Below are 22,947 nucleotides of genomic sequence, written 5' to 3'. Positions count from 1 at the left end.
CAGAAGCTCTCTTACACAATGATTTAGAATAACTACAAATTAATTTCAATGTCCAAGAAGCAATTGTATTCATGGGTTTATTTATGGCCAGAAACAGGAATTATAATTTCATAATGCTGAGTCAGAAATGTTAGTGCTAACACTTGAACAGCATCCGTAATTTCAAAGACACACAGATTGACTGGCATAGACAGGTAGGTACTGTCTTCCATTTACAATTATACAGAAACAACTACATTTTGTATTTTTTCATTCTAATTTGGCTCATGCCTAACACAACCTCTCTGGCAAGGATAATGCACAGACCATTATTTATCTATTTTTGTACAGCTGGTTGTTTAACAAATTTGAGGTGGTTGCATGGGCCACTAAGTGCTTAGCCTAAAGGAAAGAGAGTTGTGTGTCAATGTCCTGCACGATTATCTTATTTTCCTTAAAAAAATCTTGTTTAGAAGGAACAAATAATAGTGTGGTTCAATAATCTGTATAGCAAACAAGGAATTAAACTTAATTGTTGAATACATTGTCAAATGACTATATTTTTATCTTTGGTTATCTAAAAATATAAGATAACCAAACTAATTCTACTAACATTAATTTATGAAGACTTGTATTTCACTAAACATTGGCATTTACTAAATATATTATTTTCTGATTTAATAGCACATATCAAATAATACAGATATGTTTATTTCATGAAAGTTAGGGTATTTATTTAAACTAGATTTTAAAAAGTAATAGTGATTATTCTAGAGTTTCTGAGAATTACATTCAGTGATGAAATTAAAAGAGAAAAATGCGCAATTAAGTTTTGAATCCCTTAACCTGAAAATATGATCATCATAAATTCACATCCAGATTTAAAATTTCATAAACATTTTAATTTATTACCACTCTTACCAACTGCAAATGACAGGGGATGGGTCTATGTGAGGTTTCATTTCTATTTCCTGCTGTTTGTTCAATTAGTTTTCAAATTCTTTAATTAAAAAAGAGAACAGTTGATTAATGACTCATGAACAATTTATTTTTCAAAAATGTCAAAAACACATCATTACAAAACGATGTTTTTATGAGCTTAGATACTGACACCTACATATCTCTTTCATTTCATAGACTTGGCACTTACCTTGTAATAATAATTTTTCCCTGATGAAATACACTAAAACCTTCTGAAATGGAGAGATCTGTTCAAAAGCTTAGTGTTTCAAGTGCATAAATGATAATCACATGTATATTATGCCATGTAACCACTTAACATTTTGCTCTAAGAGAATCTTTGCCCCGTTGGGAACACTTAGTGGTGTTTTTCTCCCATGTTTTTCATGCCATAGATCTTGAAGAGGAAGAAAATTTTCTTACTCTTTATTGTACATCCAGGCCTGTTTTCTCCTGCTTTGAATCTCAAGCCCTCTGATGGTACAAGCCAATATTCTTCCTTGCTGCCGTCATCCCCCCACTACCTAGGGCTCCCCCTTCTACCACCCCCCACACCGCATGGCTTCCTTAAAGATTTTTGTACTTGAGTCATTGCTATCCTCTCAATACTACTGTTGCTACATTTCCTATCTTATATGTCCATGTCAGTACTTTTCAAATGGCTTGGATTCTCAGTGTCTTGCCTTCTTTTCCTTCCATGATCTTGATTTCCAATGTAGATCAGTCTATCAGCCCATCTCCAGTTCTTACACTGAGCTAGGTATTGCTATTAGCAATAACTACAATTCTTTATCACCCTGAGGATCAATATATGCATTACTTTCTGAAGACCTCCTATTTTTCTAATTTCCTATAATAATGAATCTTTCATACCTCACCAGTACCTATAATTGAATGATCCTGCCACATTTTCATTAAGAGTTCTTTTCTTACTTTCTTCTCATACAGGTTAAACCACGTAGTTCATCTTTAAGTACTGTAGCTAAATCATTTAATTCTCTTTTTATTCCTTCTTTTATTTTATGATGAAAAAAACCAACATTTTTCTTATTTCTCTGTAGACAAGTCTGTCTGGTCTCACTTTACCTTCATGACCATTTGCATCAAGTGGACCACAATAGTAGCTCCTGTCTATCGTACTGCCTCTTCCTGGTCCACTTCTCCTCATCCTCTAGTCAACTACTTCATTGTTTTGCCTGTTCTCAAACCTCCAAGCCTGCCCCAAATTCTCCATCTGATGGTTTTGTTCCCCTTTACCCTGAGAAAAGAAAAATACATGGAAAATTGCTTTTAAAATCTTCTACCATCACATTTACCCACTGAGCTGAATCTATGCAATATGTTGTTTCCACTGTTTCTTTTTATAAAATATCTTGGCTCCAATGCAAGATCAACACTTACTTCCATCTTTGCCATCTTCTCAAGGATGACACCTGAAGAGAACATTTTTCTTTCTCCGTTTTTTCCCCTCTCTCTCCATAATGATTCCTAATCTCAAGAAATTATATCCCATTACTCCACTGACTACTGGCATTACTGACCCCCTGACACTGCTTCGCTTCCAAAGGAGAGAGTAACTCAGCTGATGCCCATTAGTTGCAGTGGTCCCTTCATTTCTCCTACCACTCTAGTCCATCATGATGACATGAAGCTAGAAGTGGCAAACAATTTATGATGCTATGTTCTTTCCCTTTTAGGTGTCTCGGGCATGTTTAAATTTATCAAATAGTCCACAGTATAAAGTATTAAAGCCAAATTGATGATGTTTGAATATTAACCAAAAAGACTGGAGCAGAGGCCCAGATATCACTGCATCAAGTATCAGAGAGACACAACTGCCCTTTGCCTCTTCCACATGAGCATGCTGGCCTTTGTGTCTGTAGGTGGTTGTGTCTGTACTTTCCCATGCCTGATGTCTTTTTCTTTTTCTTTTGGCACATAATGAGAGCATTCCTCTGGTGGTACCTGACCCTCCTCCAAGTCCTTTATAGTTACTCCCTATGTTTTGGGTTGTGCTGATCACAGAAGTGAACACAAGAACACATATGATTTACACCAGGCCAAACAAATAGTCTCATAATTTTAGAAAAGAGGAACACTCTTTCACTAGAGATAGCAAGATAGTGAATTATAGTCTGGAGCTTCTAGTGGTGACTTTGCCAAAGTATAGAAAGAGATACCTGGTAATGAAAGTAATAAAACTAAATGGTAATGAAAGACATACTGCTAACAATATTATTTGACTACCTAGGTGTCACTCTTTCTAAGACATTCTTCTCTGAATTTCACTTATTTTTTTTATTAAGGAGCTATCTATATTTATATAATTGCCAGGAAAAAATACCAAAATAAAGTAATGAGGAACAGGGTTCTAAATTGTGTGTAAAGTTCACTAGGTGATTTCTAAGTTTTCTTTCAATTCCAAATACAATGAAACCTATCAATTTTACTATATTCTTTTTTAAAAAGATTTTATTTATTTATCTCTAGAGAGAGAAGGGAGGGGGATAGAGATAGAGATAGAAATAGAGATAGAGATAGAGATAGAGATAGAGATAGAGAGAGAGAGAAACATCAATGTGCGGTTGCTGGGGGTCATGGCCTGCAACCCAGGAATGTACCCTGGCTGGGAATCAAACCTGCGACACTTTGGTTCGCAGCCCGAGCTCAATCCACTGAGCTATGCCAGCCAGGGCTCTACTATACTCTTTACACATACTTTTTAATGTGTAGCTTTAGTTCTATAAGAAATGCTAATCACTTGATATCCAGTAAATTTCATATTGGAAGATAGGAGATGAATTTCAGAGCCTAAGGTTATGTCAAGCCACAAATTGATCACAATAAATCTTTTCCAATGAGATAATTTAATTTTTGAAATGTATGATTATATATCTGGCCTGTTTATATACTTATCCCCTTGAGCCTTACTACAATGATTGCAAACACTTTTTAAAAATACTTAATCAAAATCTTGTTGGCTCTGCTATTTATTATTATCTCATCTTCTATTTACTCAATGTCCTTTAATGGTTTAATGGGACTTTCCTGGGGTTAGCTGGAATGAACTTTTTTTTGCCATATTTAATTGGCAAAATCTCAGCACAGTATTTAGAAATAAATTTTGAGGGTAAAACCACTTAAGATATTTCAAAGTAGTTGTTTCTACAGATAATGCCTGGGGTTATGTGGAATATAATATTGCTATTGATCTTATAGAAATCCTTTCATAATATGTAATATCTTTTTCAAATTATATCAATATATTATTTTGATAAAAGTGTAAAATAACTTCCAAAGACAAGAACTAATAGTTTTAATTTGATTTTTTTAAAGTTGTATGCTATTTTTATTGTAATTGTCAGATACATGTTTAGAAAATAAGAAACTGTTTCTTTTTAATAACATGCTGAATGTATAAAAAATCATTCCTTATCATTATTTCTGAGTAATCAGGTAAAAATTTGTAAGGTGGTTTTAAAAGATTTAAACAATCTCCCTCCTCCCCCAAAGTGGATTGATATGTACAGTTTAGCATTGAAGATTTAATGAAATGATTTTACAATTACTGGAAGGTTTCTGCCCAGAGAAAAATAGATGATAGGACCTTAAATCAAGTCTTCTTAAAGGAGCTTCATTAGATCTATATGTTGCATACTTAAAGGCTAATCTCAGTATTCCAGAGAATGAGGGAAGTAACTAGATTTTTGTTTCTGCATTTGAAAATTGACAATTCACTATAACAGATTAGCTTCCCACCTCCAAATTTTATTGATATATAGTTGACATAGAGTACTGCATAAGTTTAAAATGTACAACATATGACCTGACTTACATATATTGTGAAGAGATTACCACAATATGTTCAATTGACATCCATTATCTTTTTTTTAAAGATTTTTATTTATTTGTTTTTAGAGAGGGAAGGCAGGGAGAAAGAGAGAGCGAGAGAAACATCAATGTACAGTTGCTGAAGGTCATGGCCTGCAACCCAGGAATGTGCCCTGACTGGGAATCGAACCTGCGACACTTTGGTTCACAGCCCGGGCTCAATCCACTGAGCTACGCCAGCCAGGGCTGACATCCATTATCTTAATAAGGTCTGGCTTGGTCTTTGTGCAGAGAGGTACTGCAGCCTCACCTCCACGCTCTAAGATTTTCTAGTGGTGTCTGGTCCATCAATAGTTGTTAGTTGTTCTGTTGAGGGGAGCAAAGTTGAAAACTACCTATGTTGCCATCTTGGTAACACAACTGTCTTCAAGATTACCTTTTGTGTTTTTGTCAAATATTAAAATATGACCTGTAAAAATAAGTTGAATGACTGATTTTATTTTTGAAAAGCACAGTTAGTATAAAATGCCCCACGGATCACTAGGCAGACACAAGCCTATCTAAAGACATTCAAATATATTGGAGACCATGAAAGAATCACCTGCTCATGAAATGGCTTCTTTCTAAAGGCTTTTTAATTGGCAAACTAAACAACTAGTCAGCTCATCAACAAACCAAATAAGGGACCAACCAGACAGTCGGCAAGTATCAATAGATACAGGTTCCTTTCACAATGTTCTTTGAAATTTCATTTCTGTTCTAGGGAAATGTGCTCTCAGACTGGCCCAGATATTGTTTGCAGCGAGCTCCACATGTAATGTGACTGGGTCAATATTGCCTACGTATTAGCCAGGTTTGCATCTCCTCTTACTGTTCCTTTCCTCTTCTTTCTTTTTTATTTCCTGCTTTTTCTGAACATTCCATCACTTCCCATCTCGTTTATTTAGTAGGCATAGCAGAAACATTAGTATTTATATTTTTTTCTCAGTGAAAAGAAAAAAAAAGCATTCCCTAACTGATAACCTAGTCAGGTAGGAGGGCAAAAAGTGACTCAAGTCTTCAGTAATTGGAGAGACCCTAACAAGTGCTCTGGCTTTTCACTTTGTTCACAGGATGGCGCAGTTTGAAGAAAGAATGTACATTCGCTCACCCACTGAGAATATAGCACATGTATAAGGTGGTTATTTGTTAACATGCACAGCAAACTGATATTGTGACTTTCAATAAATGCATCACGTCTAATTTTACATCAGGGAAATATAGGTCACACTATACCTAGTGAATGATAAAAAAAATTTTATATTTGAAAGAGTGTGAAAGAGGGATTTTTCTAGGAATTTTGTAGCAAGGTTAATATTTGAAAAGGTTAATTTATGGGGATTTTCAAAACTATAAACAAGTTTTGAAAAAATGTATTTTCAGACTATAAAGGAATGTTCTCTTCAAATTTTTGAGAAGCTTAAAACAAAGAGTTGAAATGTAAAATAATTATTTGAGATATTTATACAGCTTTATATACCCGATCTTTTTGCCTAATCTTGCTATAGACTCTTCTGACTTTAAGTAGAAAAAAACCCTGTATATTTAACTTGACTCAGTTTGTTCAAAGGTTGTGATTTGGAAACCTGTGGGTCTTCAGATTAAATATTATTTTATATGTGATATCTATAATCATTAAACAACACATTACATTTTAGAATTTGCCTTACTTTTAAAACTTATACTATATTTAACATTTATATTTGTTTTATCAGAAACAAAAAAAATACAACTACATATGCTCTTTCTTCAAAGTCTCAAGTAGCCTGCTCTATTTGTTTATGTGAAAATTCATTTCTTTTTTTTTTAATCTTTTTTAAATATTTTATTTATTTATTTTTTAGAGAGAGAAGGGAGGGAGATAGAGAGAGAGAGAGAGAGAGAGAGGGAAACATCAATGTGCGGTTGCTGGGGATTATGGCCTGCAACCCAGGAATGTACCCTGGCTGGGAATCGAACCTGGGACACTTTGGTTCCCAGCCCGCACTCAATCCACTGAGCTACGTCAGCCAGGGCTGAAAATTCATTTCTTAAGATTAATTTTTGTGTTCATAGATATAGTTAAAACTATCTTGCTTGAAAATAGTGAGAGTGTCTCAAGATATAAATGCACATTTGACCATCATGTTGGTTTTTCGTTTTAAAGAGGGTGCTGCACCATCATTACTTCAAGAAATGCTCTAAATCATTAAATTTTGGAAGAGGCAAGTTTATCCAGCTAAAGTAAATGTTCTTAGGAAAGGCAGCGAAAGATAAAGATTTTTAAAATAATTCTTTAAAAATTCTAAAACAAATTTATGACTTGTTAAATATTTAGTTTTAAAAGTTATAATTCTCTAAAAATGTATGTGGATTAAAATCTAATTTTTTAAGGAATATTTGCTTTAAATTCACTGAATCACTAGAAAATGTTAATAGAGAATTTTAAAACCGGGGATAATATATGTAGTATTATTCAGACTTTGTTGATTTCGTAGCTATAATTTTCAGGTGCGGACGGTAAAATAGACTGTAACACTGGTTCCCTACTCACACTGTCTCCAGAGTCTAGGTTCCAACTTCACCTATAAAAAGGGGTAATTAGTCCTTTTTATTTGATTGCTGTTCAGGGAAAGAAAGCTGTTTCAGTTAACTGACTACTAGACACTGCTATTAAAATCTTATACTAGTAACCTCCTTTTTCTTCCAAATTCCAAGTTGAGAATCTAAAAAAGTGAGAAGTGTCACCTTCTTCAATATTATGGTCTATTAATTATGCCACTGCAATGAAGTTTATTGGTGCAATTCATTGACAGGAATATCAGTCTTTATAAAATCGTATGTAGTGAAGACAAGGTTAATACTAATTTAATATGCATGAATAATATCATTGAGGGCGTTCAGAGATAAGAGAGCTGTGATGTCAGTAAAATTGTGTAATGACTTATTTGAAAGTTTGAAAGTAAGAACAGGCTCATGGCATTTGTTTTTTTATATAACCAGTGCTGCTGGCAACTTGGAAACATGTAATTATAATTATTTTTTATTTAATTGTACATTATTTTGAAGCAAACTTTTGGTCATACCAAACAAAAACACTTGAATCTACAAAATGATTTCAATCTTTTGTAGCTACACATATGACTTCAATTTTAAAAGAATAATAAATGTTTAATTTTAATCAAAGCACAAAATAGGTATTCTGGCTTCCAGAATAATTTTCAAACATACCAAGAGAATGAATCCCAAATTTAGCTTAATTATTTAAAATTTTATCTTTAATGCCTTATGGACATTGTGGTTAATTCAGAGAATTTTTGGTATATTTTTGTATAACACTGATAATTTTAGAAATGTAGAAAACAAAGAATCTCAAAAAAGATATGTAAATTGAAATGATCGACGTGTTACATAAACTAATGATGGCATTAGCATTTCCTTGTAGATTAATTATAGTAATAGTTATAATTAGGATAATTTGAGCTTTTGCATTAATATAATGGGAGTTTACTTGTAATGTTTTAATTCTGCCAACTGTGAAATGGAAGAAAATGTCAATACTAAGAACAAAGCAGAATTTGCATAGGAATAGAAACAGCTACATCATGACAAACAGATTTTGATTTAGCTCATAAACTGAATAATGTCATGTTTTTGTACTTAGAAATTTATTTTTTAAATCCATATATACCATGAAAGATTGATGAAGACAGCTTCGTTTTTTAATTCAAATATGATGAGCAGTTTGGTAGAGGATGCAGAGCAAAGGAAAATTGCTACAACAATTTAAGTGAAGTGAGAAAATCAAAGACAAAGTGAAGCACAATGAAATCATGAAGCAACCGTATACATTAACTGTAACTTCATTCATTTCAGAAAGTGTGTCTAATTTGCTTTTTCATGTGCCTAGTATAGTTGATAACAAAAAAAATTCCCTAAATAAATATCCCTCAATGAAGACAAGAAAATTAAAGGCAAAAAAATTCAATTATTACTTAAGGAAACATAGTCCTTTAATTTTGTTGATCAGCATTATGCTATCATCACAATACATTTAGTCTTCAAAATTTTCCTTCAACTTTTATGAAAAAAATCTTCATCTGGTATGCTTATCCCTACCTGTGTTTTCTAAGTCTCATTCCTGGTTTCTAGTACTTTGCCTGACCCGGAATTGAAGCCCTCAATGATCCGATATTTACACTAATTATTGACAGATATCCTCTACTTCCAGGTTGCCTGGATTTTTCCTACTATCTACTGACAGATACTTCCCACACCATTTTTACTCCCCCTTCAGTGTTTCAGTTGGATCCTTTCATTGAACCTGCTTGTTGCTCTCTTGTCTGAAAGTTCCAGTATTGCTAAGAGCTGCCTCTCACATTGTCTTCTTTGGCCCTTTTTGTTAGGTTCATGGCTTGCCTTTCTTGTCCTAGTGGGCGGTTCATGCTCTAACCTCACAGCATGCCCCATTCAGTTGCTTAGGAAAATTCAGTCCTACCAGTAGTATTTACTCAATACTTATAGTCTTACTTATCGCAAGATAAGTAAGATAAAAACTCTTACCAACAAGTCAGAGGTTTTTTTTTTTTAAGATTTTATTTATTTATTTTCAGAGAGGGAAGGGAGGGAGATAGAGAGAGAGAGAAACATCAATATGTGGTTGCTGGGGGTCATGGTTTGTAACCCAGGCATGTGCCCTGACTGGGAATTGAACCTTCGACGTTTTGGTTTGCAGCCCGCACTCAACCCACTGAGCTACGCCAGCCAGGGCATAAGTAAGAGTTTTAAGTGTTAATTATATAGTGATAAAACAGACACAGATTTACTGGCCTGGACCTTAAAGTTTAGGGGGTTGTATAAATAATATCACACAAAGAGATAAGCACATATGTAATTAAGATTTCAATATGATTAAAAGAAACAGTAAGGGTTTGGTGTTAGAGACTCACAGAAGTGATTCAGAGGAAACAACCCCCAGAACTGAGCAAGTTAGCTACACTTACATAATTGCTATTATTTTAAGAATTATAATGGAGGCATCAAGAACATTTTATTGAAATAAAACTCTAATGATTGACCTTTATTAAGTGCTTAAAACACATTATATACTCTTTTTAGTTTTTTACATATATTAACTTATTTATTCCTTGTGGCAAGTTTTTAAGGTTGACAATATTATTAACCCTGTTTTATAGGTGAAAAAAATGCAATACAGAAATGTAGTAAATTGTTAAGGCCACACTGGTAATGAAAGCTTGAGTTGGTATTAGACTGTAGGTGGTCCTACTCCAGTGCCATATCACAACCACAATGTCACACAACGCATCAAGTTTCTGAGATCTCAAATCACCCAAGTTGAGAAATGAACAATAATAAAAATCGAGCACACATAGTGACTATCATTTGGAAGTAGAGCTGGAGAGCACTTACATGGATGTGGCAGAGTAACTCAAGATGAGGGATGAGACACATTCAGGAGTAGCCAGTGTAGGGCTCTAAAGGCAAAGGGAAATTGCAAAAACACTCTTACCAGGCCATTGACCTTATCCAATTCGTGCCTTTCCTGTTTCTTTTATTTTGTTTTGCTTTGCTTTGTTTAATCATTCTGAATGATATGCAGAAAATTAATTGGAATGCTGTGGTTCAAGAGAAAGCTGGTGATGATCTGCATGGTAGCAGCAGAAATATAGAAGAAAACTGGCCAGAGTAGTGACACATTTTAAAGGGACAATATGTATGTGAAATCCTTGGGACACTAAAGAATGAAGGTTGATGCAAAATTTTGGGACCAAAGTATTAAAATTGAAGTTTAAATCATTTAGGAACATTAAATATTCTGAACTTTAAGCAAGTGGACTAACATCTTTATTTACTAAATAAATGTGATACCTGACTAACACAATTATTAATAGATGAAACCTCTGAATCCTTTTCTGAAAAGTGAAGAATCAATGTAATAACAGAATGCTAAAGAATTGCAAATAGAAAAATTATAGCAAGAGATATTATAATATATATTTATTTAAATTTTCTATCCTAATAAGATATGCATATAGTAAAATATATGATATAAATATCATAAACATTAAGTCATAATAATAGCATGAGGGTTAAATAATAAAGCATTTAAAATTTACAATCCCAAAGAGACATTTAAATTTGCAATCCCTAGGGACACTTAAATACAATCCCAAAATTGGTGAAGGAAAGAAATAGAGCAGCCGTCACATATTTGGACCTTAGGAAGGTATTTTATATTTCCTCTAAAAATTTTGCTTGGGCAATTTGTCCTTTACAAAGATATAACTGTAGTGTGAATAACCGTAGATAAAGATATGCCCCAAATCTCAGCCCTGGCTGGCATAGCTCAGTGGATTGAGTGCGGGCTGGGAACCAAAGTGTCGCAGGTTCGATTCCCAGCCAGGGTACATGCCTGGGTTGCAGGCCATAACCCCCAGCAACCGCACATTGACGTTTCTCTCCCTCTCCCTCTCTCTCTCTCTCTCCCTCCCTTCCCTCTCTAAAAATAAATAAATAAAATCTTAAAAAAAAAAAAAAAAAAGATATGCCCCAAATCTATCTGATAAAGATGATTTTTGGTAGCCTTAGACCTGATAATATTTGATGTCTAAATGAAGCTAACAATAAAAAAAAGAGGAATAAACCTACCCAACTTAGAATATTCTAGGCACTTGAATTTAAAGACTTGAAGAGTCATAATCCTGATATGTATGAAGGGTTTTACTTAGGAATAGGTTTCGTCTTTTGGGGGAAGGTGAAGGTTAAAATTAATTTTAGAAAATTGCTCCTTTCCAGAAAACAACAACAAAAAACACTTATATACTAATATATATAACACATATATACTAATGAGTAACACCCCCACCACACACACAGTAGGAAATATCCTGAAAACTTCCCCAAAAGTGAAAAGCTAGGAGGAGTCAGATTGTTGAGAACAATATGAATTCACAGGTCTGGTATCAGAGTGAAATTAGCCGAGTACATTCTACAGAAAAACCACTTGGTCCTTGAAGTACACTATTTTGAAGCATCTCCTGACCATATTTTCAAGATGACTCTCATTTTTTTCACAATGATTGACATCTTGAGGTAGGATTAGATTATATTATTAGATTACATCATTAGCATTGAAAACTAAAGGTAGCTCTATGTGTTTTGATAATAATCAATCTGGAAAAGGTAAAACTGGTAAATTCTAATGAAATATAAAATCTCTAACCAGGGCAGAGTTAAACAAAATGTTACAATACAGGGATGTATGTAAATAGATCTCCAGGGTAAGTCAAACTTTTCTTTCAAAAAAACATTGCTCCAACACAGAGAAATGTGGTATGAAAATTCTAACATGTTATGCTGTTCATTACAGCATGATTTCACATATACTAGCCTAATTGTTCCTCAGGCAGATGCAATCGATTACATAGTACCGTGATTTCCTTTTGATACCACTCCCATCTCGTTAAGAGTAAACATCCCACTGTTCCAAATCTTGTATATAGAGTCATATCATTTATAACTCTTCTACAGCTATTATAATTTTTATAGTACTTACAGTGAAAAGTTAATTTTTAAAGAAATAGCCCTTAAGCTAGGTTGAAACTTACTTTATGTACTGCATGTAAATGGCACTAAAAGATCAATTCCTTGAAAAGAAAGAGATAAAGGACTTTGAAAGAACCTGGGTGACATTCAACATTTCCCCAATTTGTCACTTAATTACAATTAGGCCAACTAACTCCTTGGCTGGACTGTGAATGACTCACTTTCCACCTCAAGTTTTTAGAATTCGAAAGCTACATACTGTTTGTTTCTTCCAGGATAGACAGACATGCATTTTTTAAGGTTTGCCTCATGTATTTTAGACATTAAGTTTAAATATTTATAAAATTGGTAATAAAGTGAGTAATTTCTGTAAATTTCTGTATAGTGAAAGTTTGTTTCTTATTCTATCATTTCACTTATGTACCTAAGATCAAAATATGATTTAAAATGTCATTATGATGTCTAGGTCTATGAATATATGTGACCACTTCATAAGTTATATGTCTAATTGCTATAATGTATACCTGAAATTAGCATAATACTGTATGTTAGTAATTTACAAATTAAAAAATGAAACAATAAATACACATATAATCAAATATCTTTCTAAATTTAATGGGTACTTTTTTATCTGGAGGGCACCATGAAAGAAAGTTTTCATTACTAAGAAAGCATAGCAAAACATTATGTTAATTATTGATGGTGTTTAGTTTTCTGAAGTAGACAAGTGCATCAAATACAATGTTGATACACTCAGCCTTTGGTGACAATATTAAGTTCAAAATCTTTAGGGACAGTTCCTCCTTGAGAGATAATATTGGTCATAATGGTTCAGCTAGTATGGTGCAGTCATAAGTCTGAGTTAGAGTCAGGACTGACAAAACAGCCAGGAACCAGACATACAATAAATAAAGAAGCTGAGAAAATTAACTGTGAAAATATGCTAAGACAATAAGTATCCATTAGTGTAGAGAAGTAAAACTTTGGGGCAGACTGTATACTTCACTGACCACTGATCATGGATCCTGAGTAAATAGGCTTACATTTCATTGGGAAAAGTTGTATATTGAAAGGACTTGTCGGAAATGGAGTTGTATAAGAACAAAAGGGAAAATAATTTAATCTGATGAATGTTTTAGCAATAAGAAATGTTGTTCATAAAATAATCATGTAGTACAAGAAGGAAATATTAGGTTAAGAGATATTTGAAATGATTGGAAAAATAGTAATTAGTGTACATGGATAAAATTAAACATTGTGATATGTATGGGTTTTTTTTATTTAAAATTTCAGTAGTAATTGATTCCATGTAGCTTTTTAGTACATTTGGAAAAAACTGTTCCCTAAGGTTTACCAAAATGTATCATAAAGTCCTTGTCTTCTTTGAATAAGCAAACATATATGAATAATTTCACAAATTAAATTTTATGCCTGTTTTGTGATGATCCTTATAAAATGAGGAATTGTTGCTAATCGATTAGCAATTCCCTTTCTTATAAGGTTGTCTGCAAACCTAAGCCTTATATTGCAGTTGGCAGTCTAACCAAATCCTGAATTTCCTCTGCCTTTAGAAGAATAACGCCAGAGCAGGTGCTACATTGCGACCGTCAGAAAGCCATTTTGCTTAATGTGAATAATGCCATTCAGAGGGTTAGCCATCTGTTTGCTGAGTGCGTGTCAGCCCTACACCCACAACAGTGTCAGAGCGATGCATGTGGTTGCCACAGTCATGGATCTTCTAAAATGCTTTGGTCTCATGTAAAAATGAAGCAAAACTATTTTAAGAACTAAGTTATACTGGAAATACAAACAATTAAATACTGTGCTATTCTGTTGCTTTCTGGTTGTCAAATATGAAAATCAAATATTGAGTTTGGGTTTCTTCTGGTAATTTCTGAGCTTAAAAAAAGAGATATCAAGTAAATTATAGTTCAAAATGTATAGTCACTGAAATAGTTTGATGTGTGTGTATATTTCTTAGATTTTTAGATCCCATATTAAAGAGTAATTTTTTCCCTAGAATATTTATTTTGATTTTACTTTGCATTGCTTATCAGAAAATGAAGTTATAAATATCCTCTCCAAAAATAGTAAGCATAAATTAATCATTAAATATTTTTCTTAAAAATGTATAAGGGGATTTTAACAAAGAGCTGAAGAAAATCAGTATTTTCTTTGATGTTTCTTGCTATTTTGCTATTCAAATAGTAACCTCAGATTTATCTTGTTATTGTAAGTTTCTATAATTTTATCACTAGAACATTATGATTTTTCTTCGGAATTAAAGCTGTCAAATCCTGAGTCTAATAATACAAAATGATATTTGGAAAAAAAATCTGTGAAACTTTAAGAAATACACTAGTAAAAATTATAAATATATGAAAAAATAGAGCATAAGAATGCCTATATATTTAGAAAATGAGTGATAATAATGTCAATTTATTTTAGGAATTCAAACCTATAACAAGCAAAAATGTTTGGTAATATAGTTTTGAATGTTTGAAAGTGTAGACAATGTTTTGAGCAAGATGATTCCATGAGGTGAATGGAATTTTAAAAAATATGTGAGACAATGTGCCACAATTTCAAAGAAATTTATGTATAATTTATTGTGTATAACTTATTAATATTTATTGATAGCATCTGATCAAATATAGCAACCCTTGGGTTGATAAGCATAAAAGTATACAGAATATCATTACACTGAAATCTATTAGAGTATAATTTCAATTCATAAAAACAAAACTCTATAAAATCACTTTAAATTTATGAATCTGGATTCAGCAAGAGAATAACTTCAGGAAGGTCAAGTACTTTCTGACGACATTTGAACAGTCCATCGTGGTCATCACTGAATGTGAGTTAGTGTTTATGGGTGTTAGAGCTACAGTCTCGATACAGGGAATGTTGAAATGCATCAAGGAAAATGAACATAATGGAGACATGGTTCTGATTTTGAGACTCGTAAACCACTGTAGGCGGGAGAGAAACTCATCCTGTAGACACTTCAAAGTATGCTTTACGTATAATGTGACCATGAGTTTTACATGATTCCAATTCACTCTGCCTAGTCTAGGGAACCTAATTTGAGTTCAGTTGGTGGAAATGAAGTCTTAAAGGTAAAATGGAAAATCACTGTCTCCTCCATAATGATGTGTACATGGCGGGTAAGCTCTAGGGAGCAGTGATAGCGGCTTTCATTGTACACAGAGCGCTGAGTGGAAGCGCGGGCTCTGGAAGAGGGAGAGCAACAGGGGAAGGTCTGGACTAGAGGCCACACAAAACATAATGGAGTCTTGTATATATTTACTAACTTGGAAGAAAAAGATGAAAACACAATGTCTTTAATTCTTTTCAAAAGTGATCATTAAGATGGTGAGATGATGAGAGTCTGGGAGGGTAACATTTCAAGATATATATACAAGTCAGAGGTAAATATCTTCCCAAACACACTGACCTCTTCACTTAGGAGTATAAAGAGAGCCATTGATTATTCTTAATAGACTATTTTTAAAGAGCTGTTTGCCATTAAATCTTTTTAAAATTATAGTATATATGTAAAAAGTAAATGATTAGGAAATAATGAAGTCTACAAATCTCAGCTCAAGCATGGCTTTTGAGCAGTACTAACTCAGGGAATCAGTGCTTCCCTGGTTTAACATGAAAAGTTATTCTTTCAATTTATTATACGGATTTTTATTAACCTTAACCACACTGAGTCACATTTGTTTACTTTTTATGTTTTTATTTTTCTTGCTTACTAAGTCATCCACTCTGAAATAAAAAAAAACACATTTAATTGTTCTTCATATTCCCAGCACCTAGTATAAATTTTGCACACATATGCACATTTGTATTTATTAAATGACTGAGGAATAAATAAAACTGTACTAAAATTCACATACTGATACTGTGGATATTGGCTTGATTTATTTAACAACCATTTAAAAGTTATACATTTCCCTTACTATGAGTGACACAATGTCATTCTAAATAAAAATAGTGTTGAACAATCTTCAGAAGAAAGTGCAGGACTAAAGTGCCTTCTTAAAACATGTGCCTGCAACTGTCAAAAATGAAACAAACTAAAGAGAGTGAGAAGTGAGAATTCTGAACAAATAAAATAACAATAAATAAATTTGCAAATTAGGGGATTTTTTCGTTTCAGTGGATGGTACAAATCCATTTTTCTCCTGCTGATTCTTTGCAGTAGTTGGGATTGTATTTCCTTAATCAATTATTTATTGCATTCTCTTTTCTTGCATTTAAGTTGTATTATTACTATCTAATAGCAAACATTCTCTTTAATTTTAGCCAGAATAATTTCTGCCTTAATAAACTATGCCCTACTAGATTTCTGATTTTGATGATGGCCAATAAACAAAGTTCTGTTTCAGGGTCAAGAGGAAAGGATTTCATAATATAAAAATCAGAAAAAGAAAACACAGATCTTAATTTGGAATCATTGATTGTAGGAAGAAATAATAGAGGGCACTATTTTATAAAAATTTTAAGATGCATTAACACTTATGCAGTGCTAACTCTGAGCCACAGTTTTTTCTAAGTACTTCATTAAGTCATGCAGTTGTCATACTGACCCTGAGAGCCAAGTTTAGAATTTTATCTGTATTTTATGAGTAAGGAAGCAGAGAAAAGGTTACACAGCTGGTAGTGGGTAAGAATGGGATTAGGACCCACACTTTCTGGCTCTGAAATCTCTCTTTTAATCACTCTTCTGTACTGCCTCTCAATAGCTAGGAAAGGTAAAAAGTTTAGCTTGTAGAAGTCAAAGCAGCCAGTATATTTAGAAGGAAATATACAAGCTACTAAACTGTAGGGACAAAAGCAAGGAGAACAAGAGGTTAGTGATGTGCAATTGTTTGAAGTCTGTAAACAGTGGGATCTCTGGAATGAAAAAGGGCAGAGATGTCGGGAGACGATGCTCTGTGCATGGGCTTCTCAGCAATGAGTTCCCTGAGAGGTAGGTCTTACAGTGGACCATTCAGAGGGAATGCATTCCACATTCCCATCCTTAGAGGTGGGCACTTGAGAGGGCCATGTCCAGGAAACCCATTTTCTCTCCTGTCTCCTGGGGCTTTCTCTAGGAAATGGCCCCTGGAGGGGGCTTATAAAAGGGAATCCACAATAACATCAGTGGATACTGCTAGCCTTATTTATTAGCATGGATTCCTAGAGTACAAGTGGAGATAAGATGTGTATACACTGTGTGAGTTATTGTTGGAGTATGCCTCACTCTCAAATCATGAATAATAAAAAGTAAAATGTCTCAGAGTTTGGCAGGTAATAAAGAACTTGTAGGAGTGTGGAAGACATATGCTCACACTTTAATTAGGAAATTATTGTCTTAGTTTCTTCTTCACTAGAGAGAGATGGATTGGTTAATTGCATTATAAGTGTTTAAAATACATAAAGGGATGGTTGGCCAGATAATACTGAAAGCTCAATCTTAGCTATAAAAATTTAAGATTTTGACATCGGAAAGAAAGAAATTCTGTAGTTGTACATTGCTAGGCATGCAATAGATTCGGTCAATATTTAGAAAATTATTTTTCTTTGTGATTAAAGCAGCTTGCAGTATAATTGGGAAGTTTTTTTCAAGTAGAATAATTAACTGATAATAATAATTAACAATGTGAGATGAATGACTTATATGCAAAAACAAAGAAATATTTGTTGATTATCAAGCTTATAATAAAAAAATAGCAGATCAGGTACTCTATGTGTAGAAAATTGCTACTCAAGACAGATGCATTTTAAATAGTTTTAATGCAGTTAATCAATCTATAGCTCTCTACTTTAATTGAATGAAAATAACTAGTACTTGTGTCTCCCCTTAAAGAGAATACAATTGAGGAGATACAGCAATGTTAATAAATCACTTTATTTATCTATATGAAATATATGGATCATGACAATTTAGTTGTTTACCAAATGAACAAAATTCTTCATAATGGTACATGCATATATATGTGTTCATACATATATACCTGATACATATATTCATAATATAGAAACGATTTATATAAATCTCTTATGTCTACATTTTTCAGTGTTATAGCAACCTCACTGTAGTTTGGGGAAACTACCTCTTCACCTCAGGTTAAGATGTTAAAACTCATGACCCTAGACAGACATCCTTTCGTATGATCAAAGTTTTTCTTGCACAGGCAGGGAAGGCCCCCAGCAAGGAGTGCTCTCCCCCAGCAGGAGAGCTCTCTGGGGGAGATCTAGAGTGAGGGGAGCCAATACCGAGTGTGCAGGTGTTTTGTAACAGCGAAGTCAACCAGGCTTAAGATTTGATAGAGGCCCTCCACTCCTACCCCATGCAAAAGTTAAAAGAAGTGGTAAGAAGGCACATACATTTGTGATGTGGATCTTGTAAGATTTATCGTGACAGATAGAAAATGAGACTTAGAGGTTGCTGGTGCTCAATCAAAGGACAACTGAAGTTCAAGTTTCTTTTTGATAGTCTCACAATCATTATTAAAAATACTTTGCTTAGTCTGGTTTTCTTTCATTATTTCATTTGTAGGTGGGGGTGGTTGGAATATTTAAAGTCATTATTTTCATTACATCTTCAACACAGGGTTTGAAATTTATAATTAAAATAAATTGTGAAATAACAACTAAAGTTTTAATAAGTAAAATATGTAGCGCTAAATAAAAAATCAAATAATGTGAAGGCCTAGTTGAAAAATATATAATTTCAAGTAACCAAGAGAGGTTAGCCTTGCATCATGAAAATACTAGAGTTTATTTACTATTAATTGTTATTTGGCATGGTTTCATAAAAGCAATCTATAATTATAATTTAAAGCAATCTATAATTATAATTTAATCTAAAATTTCTGCTGAAAAGTTACTCTTATATATGAAAGTTTGTGTACCTTAGACAATATTCTCCATTTTCTTCAGTAGTGTTAGCCAAAACAAGAATCCTGTATCAGAATATTTGTAACAAAAAGAGAAGAGAGGTTGAATAGCACTAAAGAATCATGATAAAGGTTCATAAAAAGTACAGGTGTTCATCATCAATTCCTTATTTAAATCCCAGTAAAATGACATTCTAAACAGGGTACATGCACAGTACTAAGGAGAATGAGATAATTTACAATTTTAAAGACTTTCTTGAAGATGCGAACTTGATGGTGAATTGGGAACTAGCTCAGTGGAGGACTGAGACTGGATGTGGATTTCTGACATAACGACAAAAAAAAAAACAAATCGTGACATTGCTTTAGGGACCAGAGAGACTGTGGTGAGGAACTAATCACGTGATAGAACGTGCATAATTTATTGTAAATCACTGGGCAAAAACTTTGTGGCAACTTAAAAAGCAATAATGTACTGGACAGCTTCAAGTCAAGAAATAGAAAAATAGAATATTAATAGAGAGCCTTTTTCATTGGCTACACCTGGCAAGAGTGCACAAAAGAGATGAGTTCACTAAAAAATATGTCCAGCTTGCAAGCAGGTATAACAGAAAAATAGTAAGAACTCCCAGGGGTCTGAGAGCATATACTGCTTGCAAGCTAATTAGTTAACTTGTCACAATTTCATTGGGAGATGTTGTCAAGGGCATGAGACTTCTGGGTCAGAGACAAAGTTATAGAAATAGTAGCAGCCAGGGTGTCAGCATTTTGTCTTAAGGTGTGATTCCCACAGTGTGCTGGGAAGAGGGCCAGATGGTATCTGTACATGCAATGGGTCGCATTATAGGAGGACTCGTGGCTTGGGAAACTCATCTTTTATGGCAGACAGTAAACATACCTGTCCTTTGCTTTCAAGGAGACTTTGCCTTCATTATCCCAGATAGTAAGCACATCTACATCTCATTCTGGAGAGAGGAAACTGTATCTTCCAAGGCTGTTACATATACAAACACCCTGAGAAAATAATGAATAAAGGGCAATTGGTGTCCTACTCATGAAATATGTAAAAAGGATATTGAGATGAAAAACTCTCTTGTAATAAAAATAAGGTCCAGAAATCCAGAGAATTGTAGGGCAACTTCTTGTCAATTACAAACATGAAAATATAATACTGATATTGAAAATTTCAACTGTAATTAAAAAATAAAATAAAATAAAATTGAGAAGAATATTTGACAAAAGCTCCATAATACTTAGCTGCATGTCACAGACCAAATAAATAGTCTGCGTGGTAGGCCCTTTAATACAGTGATCAATAAATCTTTTCTGTTGAATAAAATGACTCTGTGACAAAGAAAAATAAACATGGGTTTTAGAAACCAATGAATATACTTAAAATAATCGTAAAAAAGTCTAAAAGCCAAATTGTAGGTGTGTCTCCTGGCACATGGACTCACCAGAATCAGATGCATGAGAAGCTAAATTCATAGATTTCATTATTTTCTGTAGTTGTTAAGGTTGAATCCCTGTAATGAATGGACTATCTATACCACTCATATTAGTTCTGTTCCTAAACCTGAACCTCTTTAGTCATAACCACTATATTGTAAATAATATTCACTATTTCTAATCTTCACAATAATTCATCAGGGAGGCATTTCTATTTGTAATTTAGAAATGAATGAACCTGGGACAAGAGACATCATTCTCTAAAGGTAAAATCTCTAGTGAACCAGATGGCTTGCATTTGAACCCGTATTTTTGACCATGTTCTTTACATCATTTTACACTTCTCATCACAAGAACTTTATTCATTAATATTGGCGATACTTTGCTGTTCTACAGCATTTCTATCTAGAATAAGTAAGTCATTTTTCACATTTTTTTGCTGCCAAAAATACAATCATTTTTTGAAGTATAGAATAGAGAACTTTATTCATATAGCAAAGCTGTGCACCCATTTTAGAGGCCAAATAATGACAGAAGAAAATACGACCCACAGAATATTACTTTGCATGCTGCAGTGCATTTACACACAGTAATGAAGGCTCTAATATCAGCAGGAGAGAGGAGAGTGACAATGGACATTAACGCTGAACTCCTGCATTTTCTCTCAATGGAGCATGAAATAAGGCATGTCATCATGTCAGCAGATGCTGGGAAGGATTTGCTTCGGCCATCATCCTTTCAGCACAGTGAATCTACTTCATGGTGAGTCGAATTCTCCTACATTGTGACTCTTACACCTTCTCATTTCTTTCTCTATTCACTTCTCAGCCTTTATAGATCTGTGATATGAAATTGTTACCTTGTCAGGAATATGTACAAGTCTTTTAAGTTTCCCATAAAGTTGTGAAGTTTTGTGAAAGGCAGATTACTCCAGTACCACAAAAGTATCATTTTGTGAGAGGGGAGAGACTTTAAGTCATGGTAAAAATGCAACTAGCCCAGTCTGTTTATTTACTCATACCATAGAAATAATGGTATTATTAAATTATTATTAATCTTAAATTCAACCTCAGATTATAGCAACACTTGTAACTTAAAACCACCAATAATATTATTGTAAAAATACCTTACATATATTTTATCTGTGGTAAAATATGTTTTCATGTGAGGTTAAGATATGCAACATTTCTAGGCCTCCTATATTCAACTCATTTGCAAAATAAAAAAGTGCATTTGGATAATTTCAAAGCTACATTCCAGGATTCCATTGTATAACAATTTCTAGGCTTTATTTTATTTCTTGTGTAATTATTTAGCCTCTAAAAGGTCAGTTCTATGTTAAATAAGATGTTTTAATTTTATTCTGGTTTAAGATTTACAAACTACTAAACAAGTTAGCATAAATTCTAAAAATACCTACTATAAAAAAAGTTCTATTAAAAATGTTACATCAGCTTTTCCTGTAGATGGAACCCAAAGTGAAGAAGGAAGCCCCTGCCCCGCCCAAAGCTGAAGCCGAGGCAAAGGCTTTGAAGGCAAACAAAGCGGTGCCAAAAAACATCCACAGCCACAGGAAAAGAATATCTTTATGTCACCCACCTTCTGGAGGCCTAAGACACTGTGGCTCCGAAGGCATCCTAAATATCCTAGGAAGAGAACCCCCAGGAGAAACAAGTTTGACTGCTATGCCATCATCAAGCTCCCCCCACTTACAGAGTCAGCCATGCAGAACATAGAAGAAAACAATACACTTGTGTTCTTTGTGGATGTCAAGGCCAACAAGCACCAGATCGAACAGGCTGTGAAGAAGCTGTATGACACTGACATGGCCAAGGTCAACGCCCTGATAAGGCCTGTTGAGAGAAGAAGGCATGTGTTCGACTGGCTCCAGACTGTGATGCTTTGGATGCTACCAACAAAATTGGGATCATCTAAACTGAGTCCAGCTGGCTAATTCTAAATATAAAAATTTTAAACTATTAAAAGAACAGTTACATCATAGAAACACAATGTTTGAAGTTAAAGCAGTGAAAGACTCTGACTTATTATTTATATACTAAGCTGCCTAAATTATTTTTCTCCTCTACAGGTCTTCAAAAAACATTTTTAGCATATGGGTTAAAATTAAGGCTGTATGCAAATTCCAGCCAAGTGGGAAAATAGTTCAAATACAGGTAGATCAAGGTGCATAAGAATCTAAACAGGGTCCTAGAGTTAGGAATCATTGCAGTATGTAATGCAGTTTGTAAAG

General features: G+C 33.7%; 1 pseudogene; it reads left to right on the top strand.

The window, feature by feature from the left end:
• The first annotated feature begins 22,091 nt into the window (after window positions 1-22,091).
• Window positions 22,092-22,665, top strand: LOC114491133 (annotated as a pseudogene).
• Window positions 22,666-22,947: the final 282 nt, after the last annotated feature.

This window comes from Phyllostomus discolor, chromosome 2 (genome assembly GCF_004126475.2).
Source record: "Phyllostomus discolor isolate MPI-MPIP mPhyDis1 chromosome 2, mPhyDis1.pri.v3, whole genome shotgun sequence".
NCBI lineage: Eukaryota > Metazoa > Chordata > Mammalia > Chiroptera > Phyllostomidae > Phyllostomus > Phyllostomus discolor.
The sequence above is the reverse complement of the archived record's forward strand: the minus strand, read 5'-3'. Positions and strand labels throughout refer to the sequence as shown.